The sequence below is a fragment of the Triticum aestivum genome, chromosome 5B, assembly GCF_018294505.1.
Source record: "Triticum aestivum cultivar Chinese Spring chromosome 5B, IWGSC CS RefSeq v2.1, whole genome shotgun sequence".
Taxonomy (NCBI): Eukaryota; Viridiplantae; Streptophyta; class Magnoliopsida; order Poales; family Poaceae; genus Triticum; species Triticum aestivum.
The window spans coordinates 9,274,858-9,291,378 of record NC_057807.1 but is presented as its reverse complement, the minus strand read 5'-3'; positions in this window follow the sequence as shown (position 1 = coordinate 9,291,378).

Here is a 16,521-nt window from a genome sequence, read left to right as displayed (position 1 = left end):
GCTGGCCGCCTGGCTTATCCGGCGTGCGTGCATCACCATCCTCCTCTAGATCGATCCATCTCTTCAACTTCTTGTTCCTATCTGAATTACGCCTACGTATCTGCAGCCACGGCTGACACGTACGTACGTACGAATCACCATATAATGTTAACCTCTTCATCCACCCACAAATGTACATATCCCTCCATGAGAATCAAGGCTCCACATAAATTACATGAATGTACACGGTGTTGCTAAATCTCAGCCGATTTAACGAGCAAGAGCTTAACGAGCCGAACAACTCATTAATCTACCCGGCGCATCAAAAAAAAACCTCCCGTCCTGCGCGTTTTCGGCCAGCGTCTTTCCAGAGCGTCAGCGCGGGCATTCATGCCCGGTTAGAGCAGACGCAACCGCTCACTGGCGCCGGTCGAGAGAGCGCCGCACGCGTCGCTTCCCGGTGCAACCACGAAGCCGGCACATCCGAGGGCGCCACCAGTAGCGAGGAAGAGTAATGCACAGTAGGTTGCTGCCGCTCCTGTCCCAGAAAGGCCACAACTCCTTCCCTCCCGTCGACGCCAAGCTTGGTGGGCTCACCATCTTCGGCCGATTAGTCGCTTGGCTGCGATGTGGAGACGGACATGTTCACTTCCCGGGCCTCCGAAGGCGGAGGTTACGAAGGCGCCGGCAACCATTTAGATAGGTATTAATTATACCTCTAGAGCCGTACTACCACCGCCTTGTTGTACTTGTAATGAAATATGTTATGTTTGTATAAAATCCGGACATGTGTATATGAAATCCAGTCTTGTTTGAACAAATTTCATCCGATTCGTTGAAAAAGAGTTTGAAATGTATGTGGCTAGGGTTGGATGGCGTCCTCTCGCACCCATGTTTGCGGACTAGTTTCCCCTGTCTGCAGACGGATGCCAGAGAAAATTTACAAGTTGCGGTTGGAGATGCACTTAATCTCATTAGATTGAGACCTGTCCACATCTGAAACATATGATCACCCTCAACAAACATATAATACTCCTAAATGAAAAGAGACAAATATTCCCTTTAATAAATGAAAAGAGACAAATCTTCTGCTTCCTCTTCTACTACCACTTAAAGGAAAAATAAAGATTACTGGTAGCACTATTACATGTTGCGGGTGCATAGAGAATACAAAGCAGAGTAAAGCAAAGAACTGGCATCCTACTGCATCCCCAAGCACCATGGACACATCAGGGCGATGGCGTTTACCGGAAAGAGAGCGAGAAAACTTTCAATCTATTCATCATCAATCATAATAGTACAATGAAACCCTGTAAAAAAATGATAATACAATGAAGACCAGAAAATTAGGAATATAAAAACTGCATAAAGAATACTGAACCCTGAACACCCCTGCTATTTGGTGTTTAAAAAACACTAGTTAGCGTGAACGTGCAACACACGTCTCAAGGAGCAAACAAAGGAAAAATATCATAAGCTCTGTTTATTCAGAAAAACAAGGAACTACGAGTTGCAAAAATATTTGTCCTTATACTGGCAGAAACAAGCATACTCGCAGAGTAGCACAAAAGCAATAAAGCCAAAAAATACAAACACTCTCCGTTGCAAAAATATTTGTCCTTATACTCCAAAGAAGTAATCCAGCATAAGAATACTCCCGATCCATGCTAATAAAGCAAGTATAGCATTAGTAAGCATGAATTGTAATACTGACATGAGAAATCAGAGATAACATTAGTTTGACTATATATGGTTGTTAGGATTGACTCTATACATAAATGAGTAAATGACTGAACAGTCAGCATGATTAGTAATATTGAGAAAATAAATGATAGATAACATTAGATTGGGCTATATATGATTGTTAGGAATAGATGTATACATAGATGACTAATCAGAAAAGGTGCTAGCCTCTCTCTCTCAACCTCAGTGGCAGACTTAAATCCAGACCTCAGATAAGCGTGAGATATTACAGTGATATTAATATTAATAAACTAAATGGCATTAAACCATTCCGTGCACACCTATCATAACTTATAAAGACAAAAGTTGTACTACCTCCTTTTCAGTTTATAAGTCCTACGCGTATACCTAGGTCGTCAATTTTATACATGAGCAAGGCGTATGATCGAGTTGAGTGGGACTCCTTGGAGAAGCTGATGTTGGAAATATGCCCTAGAGGCAATAATAAAAGGGTTATTATTATATTTCCTTGTTCATGATAATTGTCTTTTATTCATGCTATAACTGTATTATCCGGAAATCGTAATACACGTGTGAATACATAGACCATAACGTGTCCCTAGTGAGCCTCTAGTTGACTAGCTCGTTGGTCGACAGATAGTCATGGTTTCTGACTATGGACATTAGATGTCATTGACAACGGGATCACATCATTAGGAGAATGATGTGATGGACGAGACCCAATCCTAAGCATAGCACAAGATCGTATAGTTCGTTTTGCTAGAGCTTTTCCAATGTCAAGTATCTCTTCCTTAGACCATGAGATCGTGTAACTCCCGGATACCGTAAGAGTGCTTTGGGTGTACCAAACGTCACAACGTAACTGGGTGACTATAAAGGTGCACTACAGGTATCTCCGAAAGTGTCTGTTGGGTTGACACGGATCGAGACTGGGATTTGTCACTCCGTATGACGGAGAGGTATCTCTGGGCCCACTCGGTAATGCATCATCACAATGAGCTCAAAGTGACCAAGTGTTTGGTCACGGGATCATGCATTACGGTACGAGTAAAGTGACTTGCCGGTAACGAGACTGAACGAGGTATTGGGATACCGACGATCGAGTCTCGGGCATGTAACGTACCGAATGACAAAGGGAATTGTATACGGGGTTGTTCTAATCCTCGACATTGTGGTTCATCCGATGAGATCATCGAGGAGCATGTGGGAGCCAACATGGGTATCCAGATCCCGCTATTGGTTATTGCCCGAGAGCCGTCTCGGTCATGACTACGTGTCTCCCGAACCCGTAGGGTCTACACACTTAAGGTTCGGTGACGCTAGGGTTGTATGAATATGAGTATGCAGTATACCGAATGTTGTTCAGAGTCCCGGATGAGATCCTGGACGTCACGAGGAGTTTCGGAATGGTCCGGAGGTAAAGAATTATATATAGGAAGTGGTATTTCGGCCATCGGGAAAGTTTCGGGGTCACCCGGTATTGTACCGGGACCACCGGAAGGGTCCCGGGGGTCCACCGGGTGGGGCCACCCATCCCGGAGGGCCCCATGGGCTGAAGTGGGAGGGGAACCAGCCCATAGTGGGCTGGTGCGCCCTCCTAGGCCCACCCCCTGCGCCTAGGGTTGAAACCCTAGGGTGGGGGGGGGGCGCACCACATGCCTTGGGGGGCACTCCTCCCCCCTTGGCCGCCGCCCCCTTGGGAGATTGAATCTCCCAGGGCCGGCGCCCCCCCCTGGGGGCCTATATAAAGGGAGGGGGGAGAGGGGCAGCCGCACCCTGAAGTCCTGGCGCCCCCTCCCCCTGCTACACCTCTTCCTCCTCCGTCACGTGCTTGGCGAAGCCCTGCCGGAGTGCTGCTGTTCCACCACCACCACGCCGTTGTGCTGCTGCTGGAGCCATCATCATCAACCTCTCCTTCCCCCTTGCTGGATCAAGAAGGAGGAGACGTCACACGCTCCGTACGTGTGTTGAACGCGGAGGTGCCGTCCGTTCGGCGCTAGGATCTCCGGTGATCTGAATCACGGCGAGTACGACTCCATCATCACCGCTCCCTCTAACGCTTCCGTATGCGATCTACAAGTGGTATGTAGATGCAAACTCACTCCCTTGACTCGTTGCTTAGATGAACTCATAGATGGATCTTGGTGAAACCGTAGGAAATTTTTTAATTTTCTGCAACGTTCCCCAACAGTGGCATCATGAGCTAGGTCTATGCGTAGTTCTCTATTGTACGAGTAGAACGCAATTTTGTTGTGGGCGTAGATCTTGTCAACTTGCTTGCCGCTACTAGTCTTATCTTGCTTCAGCGGTATTGTGGGATGAAGCGGCCCGGACCAACCTTACACGTACGCTTACGTGAGACCGGTTCCACCGACTAACATGCACTAGTTGCATAAGGTGGCTGGCGGGTGTCTGTCTCTCCCACTTTAGTTGGAGCGGATTCGATGAAAAGGGTCCTTATGAAGGGTAAATAGAAGTTGACAAAATCACGTTGTGGTTATTCGTAGGTAAGAAAACGTTCTTGCTAGAACCCAATTGCAGCCACGTAAAAGATGCAACAACAATTAGAGAACGTCTAACTTGTTTTTGCAGCAATTGTCATGTGATGTGATATGGCCAGAAGTTGTGATGAATGATGAATGATATATTGTGATGTATGAGATCATGTTCTTGTAATACGAATCACGACTTGCATGTCGATGAGTATGACAACCGGCAGGAGCCATAGGAGTTGTCTTTATTTTTTGTATGACCTGCGTGTCATTGAAGAACGCCATGTAAACTACTTTACTTTATTGCTAAACGCGTTAGTCATAGAAGTAGAAGTAGTCGTTGACGTGACAACTTCATGAAGACATGATGATGGAGATCATGATGATGGAGATCATGGTGTCATGCCGGTGACAAGATGATCATGGAGCCCCGAAGATGAAGATCAAAGGAGCTATATGATATTGGCCATATCATGTCACCACTTTATATAATTGCATGTGATGTTTATTATGTTTTATGCATCTTGTTTACTTAGAACGACGGTAGTAAATAAGATGATCCCTTGCAACAATTTCAAGAAGTGTTCTCCCCTAACTGTGCACCGTTGCTAAAGTTCGTCGTTTCGAAGCACCACGTGATGATCGGGTGTGATAGATACTTACGTTCACATACAACGGGTGTAAGACAGTTTTATACATGCAAAACACTTAGGGTTAACTTGACGAGCCTAGCATGTACAGACATGGCCTCGGAACACGGAGACCGAAAGGTCGAACACGAGTCGTATGGAAGATACGATCAACATGAGAATGTTTACCGACGATGACTAGTCCGTCTCACGTGATGATCGGACACGGCCTAGTCAACTCGGATCGTGTAACACTTAGATGACTAAGGGGATGTCAAATCTGAGTGGGAGTTCATTAAATAATTTGATTGGATGAACTTAATTATCATGAACTTAGTCTAAAATCTTTGCAAAATATGTCTTGTAGATCATATGGCCAACGCTCATGTCAAGATGAACTTCAATGCGTCCCTAGAGAAAACCAAGCTGAAAGATGATGGCAACAACTATACGGACTGGGTCCGGAACCTTAGGATCATCCCCATAGCTGCCAAGAAATCATATGTCCTTGAAGCACCGTTAGGTGACCCACCTTCTCTCCCAGCACTGCAAGACGATTTGAACGTTTGGCAGACACGTGCTGATGATTACTACCTCGTTCAGTGCGGCATGCTTTACAGCTTAGAACCGGGGCTCCAAAAGCGTTTTGAGCAATACGGAGCATATGAGATGTTCGAGGAGCTGAAACTAGTTTTCCAAGCTCATGCCCGGGTCGAGAGATATGAAGTCTCCGACAAGTTCTATAGTTGTAAGATGGAGGAAAATAGTTCTGTCAGTGAGCATATACTCAAAATGTCTGGGTTGCACAGCCGCCTGTCCCAGCTGGACATTAACCTCCCGGATGAGGCGGTCGTTGACAGAATCCTTCAGTCGCTCCCACCAAGCTACAAGAGCTTTGTGATGAACTATAATATGCAGGGGATGGTGAAGACCATTCCTGAAGTATTTTCAATGCTGAAGTCGGCAGAGGTTGAAATCAAGAAAGAACATCAAGTGTTGATGGTCAATAAGACCACTAAGTTCAAGAAGGGCAAGGGTAAGAAGAACTTCAAGAAGGACGGAAAAGATGTTGCCGCGCCCGGTAAGCTAGTTGCCGGGAAGAAGTCAAAGAATGGACCCAAGCCTGAGACTGAGTGCTTTTATTGAAAGGGGAAGGGTCACTGGAAGCGGAACTGCCCCAAATACTTAGCGGATAAGAAGGCCGACAACACTAAAGGTATATTTGATATACATGTAATTGATGTGTACCTTACCAGTACCCATAGTAACTCCTGGGTATTTGATACCGGTGCCGTTGCTCATATTTGTAACTCACAGCAGGAGCTGCGGAATAAGCGGAGATTGTCAAAGGACGAGGTGACGATGCGCATCGGGAATGGTTCCAGAGTCGATGTGATCGCCGTCGGCACGCTACCTCTACATTTACCTACCGGATTAGTTTTGAACCTTAATAATTGTTATTTGGTGCCAAGTTTGAGCATGAACATTGTATCTGGATCTCGTTTGATACGAGATGGCTACTCATTTAAATCCGAGAATAATGGTTGTTCTATTTATATGAGATATGTTTTATGGTCATGCTCCGATGGTCAATGGTTTATTCTTAATGAATCTCGAATGTAATGTTACACATATTCATAGCGTGAATACCAAAAGATGTAAAGTTGATAACGATAGTCCCACATACTTGTGGCACTGCCGCCTTGGTCACATTGGTGTCAAGCGCATGAAGAAGCTCCATGCTGATGGACTTTTAGAGTCTCTTGATTATGAATCATTTGACACATGCGAACCATGCCTCATGGGCAAAATGACCAAGACTCCGTTCTCCGGAACAATGGAGTGAGCAACCAACTTGTTAGAAATCATACATACCGATGTGTGCGGTCCAATGAGTGTTGAGGCTCGCGGAGGATATCGTTATGTTCTCACTCTCACAGATGACTTGAGTAGATATGGGTATGTCTACTTGATGAAACACAAGTTTGAGACCTTTGAAAAGTTCAAGGAATTTCAGAATAAAGTAGAGAATCAACGTGACCGAAAGATAAAATTCTTACGATCGGATCGTGGAGGAGAATATTTAAGTCACGAATTTGGTACACACTTAAGAAAATGTGGAATCATTTCACAACTCACGCCGCCTGGAACACCTCAGCGAAATGGTGTGTCCGAACATCGTAATCGCACTCTATTGGATATAGTGCGGTCTATGATGTCTCTTACCAATTTACCGCTATCATTTTGGGGATACACTCTAGATACAGCTACATTCACTTTAAATAGGGCACCGTCTAAATCCGTTGAGACGACACCGTATGAATTATGGTTTGGGAAGAAACCTAAGCTGTCGTTTCTAAAAGTTTGGGGATGCGATGCTTATGTCAAGAAACTTCAACCTGAAAAGCTCGAACCCAAGTCGGAAAAATGCGTCTTCATAGGATACCCTAAAGAAACCATTGGGTATACCTTCTACTTAAGATCCGAGGGCAAGATCTTTGTTGCCAAGAACGGATCCTTTCTGGAAAAAGAGTTTCTCTCGAAAGAAGTAAGTGGGAGGAAAGTAGAACTCGATGAAGTACTACCTCTTGAACGGGAAAGTAGTGCAGCTCAAGAAAATGTTCCTGTGATGCCTACACCAACTGAAGAGGAAAATAATGATGATGATCAAGGTACTTCGGATCAAGTTGCTACTGAACTTCGTAGGTCCACAAGGACACGTTCCGCACCAGAGTGGTACGGCAACCCTGTCCTGGAAATCATGTTGTTAGACAATGGTGAACCTTCGAACTATGAAGAAGCGATGGCGGGCCCAGATTCCAACAAATGGCTAGAAGCCATGAAATCCGAGATAGAATCCATGTATGAAAACAAAGTATGGACTTTGACTGACTTGCCCGATGATCGGCGAGCGATAGAAAACAAATGGATCTTTAAGAAGAAGACGGACGCGGATGGTAATGTCACCATCTATAAAGCTCGACTTGTCGCTAAGGGTTATCGGCAAGTTCAAGGGATTGACTACGATGAGACTTTCTCTCCCGTAGCGAAGCTTAAGTCCGTCCGAATCATGTTAGCAACTGCCGCATACTATGATTATGAGATATGGCAGATGGACGTCAAAACGGCATTCCTTAACGGGCATCTTAAGGAAGAACTGTATATGATGCAGCCGGAGGGTTTTGTCGATCCTAAGAATGCTAACAAAGTATGCAAGCTCCAACGATCCATTTATGGGCTGGTGCAAGCATCTCGGAGTTGGAACATTCGCTTTGATGAAATGATCAAAGCGTTTGGGTTTATGCAGACTTATGGAGAAGCCTGCGTTTACAAGAAAGTGAGTGGGAGCTCTGTAGCATTTCTCATATTATATGTAGATTAGCATTTCTCATATTATATGTAGATGACATACTTTTGATGGGAAATAATATAGAATTCTTGGACAGTATTAAGGCCTACTTGAATAAGTGTTTTTCAATGAAGGATCTTGGAGAAGCTGCTTACATATTAGGCATCAAGATCTATAGGGATAGATCAAGACGCCTCATAGGTCTTTCACAAAGCACATACCTTGATAAGATTTTGAAGAAGTTCAAAATGGATCAGTCCAAGAAAGGGTTCTTGCCTGTATTGCAAGGTGTGAGATTGAGCTCGGCTCAATGCCCGACCACGGCAAAAGATAAAGAAGAGATGAGCGTCATCCCCTATGCCTCAGCCATAGGATCTATTATGTATGCCATGCTGTGTACCAGACCTGATGTAAACCTTGCCGTAAGTTTGGTAGGAAGGTACCAAAGTAATCCCGGCAAGGAACACTGGACAGCAGTCAAGAATATCCTGAAGTACCTGAAAAGGACAAAGGACATGTTTCTCGTTTATGGAGGTGACGAAGAGCTCGTCGTGATGGGTTACGTCGACGCTAGCTTCGACACAGATCTGGATGACTCTAAGTCACAAACCAGATACGTGTATATGTTGAATGGTGGAGCAGTAAGCTGGTGCAGCTGCAAGCAAAGCGTCGTGGCGGGATCTACATGTGAAGCGGAGTACATGGCAGCCTTGGAGGCAGCGCATGAAGCTATTTGGGTGAAGGAGTTCATCACCGACCTAGGAGTCATACCCAATGCGTCGGGGCCGATCAAACTCTTCTGTGACAACACTGGAGCTATTGCCCTTGCCAAGGAGCCCAAGTTTCACAAGAAGACCAGGCACATCAAGCGTCGTTTCAACTCCATCCGAGAAAATGTTCAAGATGGAGACATAGATATTTGCAAAGTACATACGGATCTGAATGTCGCAGATCCGTTGACTAAACCTCTCTCGCGAGCAAAACATGATCAACACTAGAACTCTATGGGTGTTCGATTCATCACAATGTAACTAGATTATTGACTCTAGTGCAAGTGGGAGACTGTTGGAAATATGCCCTAGAGGCAATAATAAAAGGGTTATTATTATATTTCCTTGTTCACGATAATTGTCTTTTATTCATGCTATAACTGTATTATCTGGAAATTGTAATACACGTGTGAATACATAGACCATAACGTGTCCCTAGTGAGCCTCTAGTTGACTAGCTCGTTGGTCGACAGATAGTCATGGTTTCTGACTATGGACATTAGATGTCATTGACAATGGGATCACATCATTAGGAGAATGATGTGATGGATGAGACCCAATCCTAAGCATAGCACAAGATCGTAGAGTTCGTTTTGCTAGAGCTTTTCCAATGTCAAGTATCTCTTCCTTAGACCATGAGATCGTGTAACTCCCGGATACCGTAAGAGTGCTTTGGGTGTACCAAACGTCACAACGTAACTGGGTGACTATAAAGGTGCACTACAGGTATCTCCGAAAGTGTCTGTTGGGTTGACACGGATTGAGACTGGGATTTGTCATGTGCTTGGAGAAGCCCTGCCGGAGTGCTATTGTTCCACCACCACCACGCCGTTGTGCTGCTGCTGGAGCCATCATCATCAACCTCTCCTTCCCCCTTGCTGGATCAAGAAGGAGGAGACGTCACACGCTCCGTACGTGTGTTGAACGCGGAGGTGCCGTCCGTTCGGCGCTAGGATCTCCGGTGATCTGAATCACGGCGAGTACGACTCCATCATCACCGCTCCCTCTAACGCTTCCGTACGCGATCTACAAGTGGTATGTAGATGCAAACTCACTCCCTTGACTTGTTGCTTAGATGAACTCATAGATGGATCTTGGTGAAACCGTAGGAAAAAATTTAATTTTCTGCAACGTTCCCCAACAGCTGATGCATAAGATGGGCTTCGCTGCCGGTTGGGTTAGTTTGATCATGAAGTGTGTAAGATATGTTTCCTACCGTGTCAAGTTTAACCGAACACCGACCGAGGTTGTCCTTCCCCAGAGAGGCTTGCGGCAAGGTGACTCATTATCGCCATATTTGTTCATCCTTTGTGCGGAAGCTTTCTCCATCTTGCTGCAGCGAGCTGAGCTAGATCGCTCCATTGAGGGGGTTCAGATCTGTCCAGGGGCTCCTAGTATCAACCATCTTTTCTTCGCGGACGATTCCTTGATTATTATGAAGGCTACCAGTGAAAGTGCAACTCGACTGCAAGAGATTCTGGATGTCTACGAAAAACAGCCTGGCCAGAAAATCAATAGGGACAAGTCCTCCGCTTTCTTCAGCAAGAAAACGAGCAATCATAACAAGCAACAAGTTCTGCAGGTCCTTGGTATCTGTACTGAAACACAAAATGAGCGCTATCTTGGTCTATCGGTACATCTAGGAGCAGCAAAAAGTAAGGAGTTCGAGTACATCAAGGAAAGCATCTGGAGGAGAATCCAGGGTTGGATTGAGAAACTCTTGTCCAAGATGGGGAAGGAGACTCTGATAAAAGCCGTGGCGCAAGCCATCGCAACCTATGCAATGTCCTGTTTTGACCTAACCAAGAGCCTGTGCGAAGAAATTAGCTCAATGATTTGTCGTTACTGGTGGAGTCAGCAAGGCGGACTGCATAAGTGTCACTGGATCGGGTGGGAAAGACTCACGAAGGTGAAGAAGGACGATGGGCTGGGTTTCCGCGACCTTCATATCTTTAACATGGCCATGCTCGCTCGTCAAAGCTGGAGGTTGATCCAAAACCTGGAATCGCTATGCGCGGTGGTGTTGAAGGCGAAGTACCACCCTGATTGCTCAATTCTAGAGGCCGGTGAGCATAGGGGTATGTCCTACACCTGCCGCAACATTCTTTGAGGCCGCGACCTGCTTAAGGAGGGCATTGTTTGGCGAATTAGGGATGGCATTCAAGTAAACTGTTGGATGGATCCATGGCTGCCGAGGGGGGTGACAAGGAGACCTGTTGCTCACCAAGGGAGGTCCATTGTTTCGAAGGTGTATGAGTTGATCAATCCAATTACTGAAAACTGGGATGAAGAGCTTCTGAGGGAGCTATTTACCCAGAACGATGCTCGGATTATTCTGGCCATACCATTGAAATCGGACATGGAAGATGCAGTCTCTTGGCATTTTGACAAGAAGGTTTTTTTTCCAGTGAAGTCTGCCTACCAACTGGGAGTGAACCTGAAGGAAGCTAATAAGCAACAAAACTCTGGTCCCTCCAGTGAGCAAGGTAAGTCCCTGGACAAGTGGCAGCATATTTGGAAGCTTCAACTCCCCGGTAAGGTTCACATGTTCCTGTGGAGACTAACACACAACAGCCTGCCTACTCTGCTCAATATCAAAAGGAAACACATTGAGCTAGATACTAGATGTCCCAAGTGCCAGAGGCTGGACGAAGATGGTGGTCATTTGTTCTTGAAATGTAAAAAAGTGAAGGCGATTTGGAGGGAACAAAATTTGGAGGATGTTCGTGTGGCGTTATGTGAGTGGCCTGATGCTTTTGATGTTATGAGGCATATATATTTGCTCGCTTCCGACTGGTGGACGACAAGGAATAAAACTTACGCGGGCGAAAAGCAGCGATCGGCGGGTGAGGTCAGTGCTTTCATCACCAAACACCTGATGGATTTTGCGTGTCTGCAAACCAAATCTCCTCCTACATCTACAGTCAAATATTCATGGACGCCTCCAGCTGCAGGACTCATAAAAATAAACACGGATGCGGCGTTTCATGAAGAGTCTTAAGCAGAGGCATGGGGTTTTGTTGCACGCGATGAGCATGGCTCTTTTCTGGTGGCGGCGGCTGGCAAGATGCAACATGTGCGCAGCCCTCTTCAGGCCGAGATGATTGCGCGTATGAAAGCAATTGAGGGCGTTTCTGAATTAGGGGCACAACGCATTGTCTTTGAATCTGACTGCCTGAATATGGTCACGGCGCTGAAAGGGCGAGCCTATGATGCTGCGGAGCTTGGAGTCTTGTTCAGAGAGGCTAGGAGCTTGTGTCGCTCTTCCTTTGAATTCTCAGATTTTCTCTTTTGCCACCGGGAATGTAATATGGTTGCACATGCTTTGGCGATGTATGCTTGGGGCGCTCTGGACCCTCTATTCATGTGGGCAACTGATGCTCCAGACTTTGTATCAGGGTTGGTGATCTCCGATATGGGGCACCATGATTAAGTGGAATACACCTGTTATTCCTTTAAAAAAACAATCAAACATGCATAGCCCTCTTTTCCAAGTCAACCAATTAGCCAAACAAAGCATCTTTTTGACCAAACCAAGTCGTCGGTGGCAGTCCACCTCATTCCATCCAGTCTCACAACAAGAAAAATAATCGGAGGAGGAGGAGAGGGGTCAGCTGAGCACTCAGCACACGGTTTTGATCGCTTTGACTCGAGCCAGCCAACAGGGTATGCACGGGCTGGGCTAGCATACTTGAGCACTCGCGGCCCAAGTAGCAAACAATACATCCATGCCACACAGGGTACATAGTGCTAACATTTCAGTTTTTTTTTCTTTGATGGATGCACTATGGCATTTTTTTGTTTGTTTGCGAATGAAGTTTAGAAATAATGAGATGGTAGACCAAAAGGGAAATTCAAGTGTATCCTTCCAAGCTAGGAAAAGTAGAAAACCGTGGTCTCGTGGCTCTCTAGCGATGTGGCTCTCTACACGAACTTGACACTCAATGAACAAACATCAGTTGATGCTATGCAATCTGGTGTCAAGTTATCTCCTTCACACGGTGAGAATTGATTGACCAATACAACAGCAGAGAAGCTTGCCGCCAATGGCCGGCGCGGCTATTTAAGCCGGTCGGCGTCACCTCGCGCGGCAACATGGGACTAAAATTTGGATGCATCGATGAGTGAGGAAGGATTTTCTGTGGCTGCAGATGGGACCGCTACGACCTGCAGCAGGGTCGGCTGACGCGCCCGGGCGTTCCATATCTGCACCATATTTGGACTGGATATGAGCAGTACCAATCAATCGTGCGTCTGAGTCCCGTTTGGGCCAAATTTTTGTGGCCGGTCAGTGATTGAACCGTACGGGCGTTTGAGGCGAGTTTGGGGTGCCCGGCTGTAGAGGCTCTAAGAGCATGTATAGATCATTAATCCTTGTTATACTCCCTCCGTCTAGAAATACTTGTCATCAAAATGGATGATGTATCTAAATGTATTTTAGTTCTATATACATTCATTTTCATCCATTTTGATGACAAGTAATTCGGGACGGAGGGAGTATAACCTAAGAATGCTGAACCCTAAACACCCCTGCTATTTGCCGTCTAAAAATCACTTATAATCAAAGACCTATAGCCATACAGTTTTTCTTTTTCAAGTGATCCGATTAAGCAAACGAAGCATCTTTTTGACCAGCAGAAAAACAGTCTACTAAGCATTCGTCGAAAAGAAAGAGGAAATCTCCGTCACAGCTGCTTGTTGGACGCATCGACGAGGGCACACCGCGCACGTACCTGGACCTATCTAGCTAGCCCAATTGGAGCGGCGTACACGAGGTGGCTGGTGCCATCGCCAATGCCAATCCTATATATCCGGCGGCCTCAGATCACATGCGTCATCGTCGCCGCCTAGATCAATCTCCTCTTCTTCAATTCAGAAAGACCGATCTCTTCTTCTTGTTCCTATCTATATATCTATCTATCTATAAATCTGCAACGAGGCTGGCTCTCGTTTTCTATCCATCAGCAAACAAGGGGTACGGATGGGACAGTAAACTGCTCCAACGTACTCCCTCCGTTCCGAATTACTTGTCTTGCATTTGTCTAGATACAGATTTATCTAGACTTATTTTAGTGCTAGATACATCCGTATCTAGACAAATTCAAGACAAGTACTCCCTCCGTTCCGAATTACTTGTCGCACTTATGGATGTATCTAGATGTATTTTAGTTCTAGATACATCCATTTCAGCGACGAGTAATTTGGAACGAAGGGAGTACTACGTACACAGCGAGTACGTACGTCTCTCGAGTCAATTTTTTTTACATGACTAGCAGTGCCATTGCCCATGCGCGCGTACGTACGTCCTGCATGGGACTAGGACTGTGTCCAAGCAAGCAAGAGAAGCGAGCTTGCACTGGGGGCTGCCCGCCACCACGTATAAATTACGTCAGTCAGCCAGTCAAACTTGTACGCACGAACGACAGGAGCGATTCAATGGGAATATGCACGTAAATTCTCTCACAGTCCCAGTCCTCGGTCCTCCCTCCTGTGATGAGACTTGGACTTGTGGAGCTGGTGCCAATTTCTTACTAGTAAATAATAATTATATATATATATATACATATGTTCTTCCTCCGTTCTTAAATATAACTAGCAAAAGAGCCCGTGCGTTGCAACGGGGTAACAAAATCATGTTTCGTCACTTATCACAATTGCTCCGTCTCGTCATTGTCATCAACCTATTCATCCTTCCGTCCTTTTGCAAGTTTCTTTCCGCTCTTTTGCAAGTTTTATTATGTACACGGCCTTGTGGCTTTCAGGGTAAATACCTGTATCGAGTTTTTGGGGAAGCTGCCTAAAAATATCTAAGTTTTGGAGGAAGCTTCAGAAAACCTTTGTGTTGTAATTTCTTTCTTGTGAAAATTGTTTTGTCCGCGAGAACCGAGGTCGAGATTGGTCGTGCTGAGCCGTAAGGTTCAAAACCTTCTATTCCGTGTCTATCGCGTGCGCGGGCGAGAGGTTGTTGCTACTGAAGGTGGAGTGGCGTGAAAGATCGGGCCGCAACAATAGTTCGGATCTCGCCGTCGAGGTTCGGTCCTCTCGTCACCTGCCAATGTAATTCCTGGCCTCATTTTAGCGTAGTGTCAGCATTACCGGTCATGTCTTTTTTTAATACCAGATCAAACATGCTTCCCTTCCCTTTTTCAGGTCAACCAATCAGACAAACAAAGCGTCTTTTTGACTAATAATAAGGAAAATAAGAGGGAAGTGAGTGTAGTTGTCGGTGGCAGTCCACCTCATTTCTTGGTCTGACAAGAAACAAGAGTGGATTTATACGAGAATGAGGATGTAGTTGAGGTTGTGTTCCTCGACTGCTCCGTCTCCGGCCAGCGGTGTAGCACTCTGGAAACGTACGTGCGCAGAGTACAAATTCTACAAGCAGTCGCCGTATACAACAGCCAGGCAGCCAGCCGGTCAACGAAGCGCTGCAGAACGTCGATGTATGCCGTCACAAATCTTGTTGCACTTGCTGTCCACGCCGCGTTCGTCGACCATTTTTTTTTTTTTTTGGTTTTGTGCATGCATAAAAACACGCGTTGTCTCTCTATCTCTGTCGGTCGACATGTCAACCTGCATGTGGGCCCCACCCGCCTTTGCATGGAGCAACGCACGGAGCGACCACTCATCAACTGGTAACTGAAGCCCAAGAAGGTAAACTGAAGCATCTTGCGCCTTGTGTGGCCTCCGGAGCCCTCCGTCTTTCTTCAAATCACAGACTGCTGCTATTACTAGCACGTATTGTTATTTCCCCCCTTAAACAACATCTTTTCTTCTACCTTGCACTATAAACCACATTGAAGCCCAACATATCACAAACCCTCGAGCACCAGACACATGGTTTCCGTGCGTGTGCTACCGCTAGGTTTGATTTGGTGTTTAAAACAAGCCTTTCACCTCCGGTCACGCTTCTGTCTCCCACCTTTGGTTGGTTGTTCTGGTGCCGGGAGGCGAGCGCCGCGCAAGAGAATGCACATCTATGTGTTGGTTGTGTTGTGTTGGTTTTGATGTCATGCCTTTAGAATTTTACGTCCGGCAATGATGTTGCTATACATGACGGTGAAAAGCGGCAACACAACAAATAAGAGTCGTCTGGGTCCGAACCATCCGTTGTGGGAGCAGCAACCACATAGTGCAATGATTTTGTTCCTTCTCTTACCATGGACCAAGTAGCTATGGCGACGGCACTATGTTCCGTCCGAAGAAGTGATGAAGATGAGGAGTGTTGAATCGATCAATTTTTATTTTATTTTTTTTGTCTATGACGACGACGAAAATTATGAAATATACACCAAGTTTTATATAAAATTAGCACGCGGCGTTTTGTTGGGCAATGCTGGGGAAATCATGGGTTAGATGCCAAAACCAAACATACCATCCATCTCTTCTTATACTATCCTCAATCGTCTGAACGATTGGCTCTTGTAGCCGTATGCATCGTTCTGATGCAGAGGCCGGGAAATCCCTCCTTTTCGAAAAAAAAGAAAACGGAAAAACAAAAAAAAGAGGACCAGAACGGCAAAGGCTAAAGTCCCGGGGGGGCATCGAAAAGGGAAACCGCCAGCCAACAGGAGGATGCTCCCTCCATTCATGGCTCT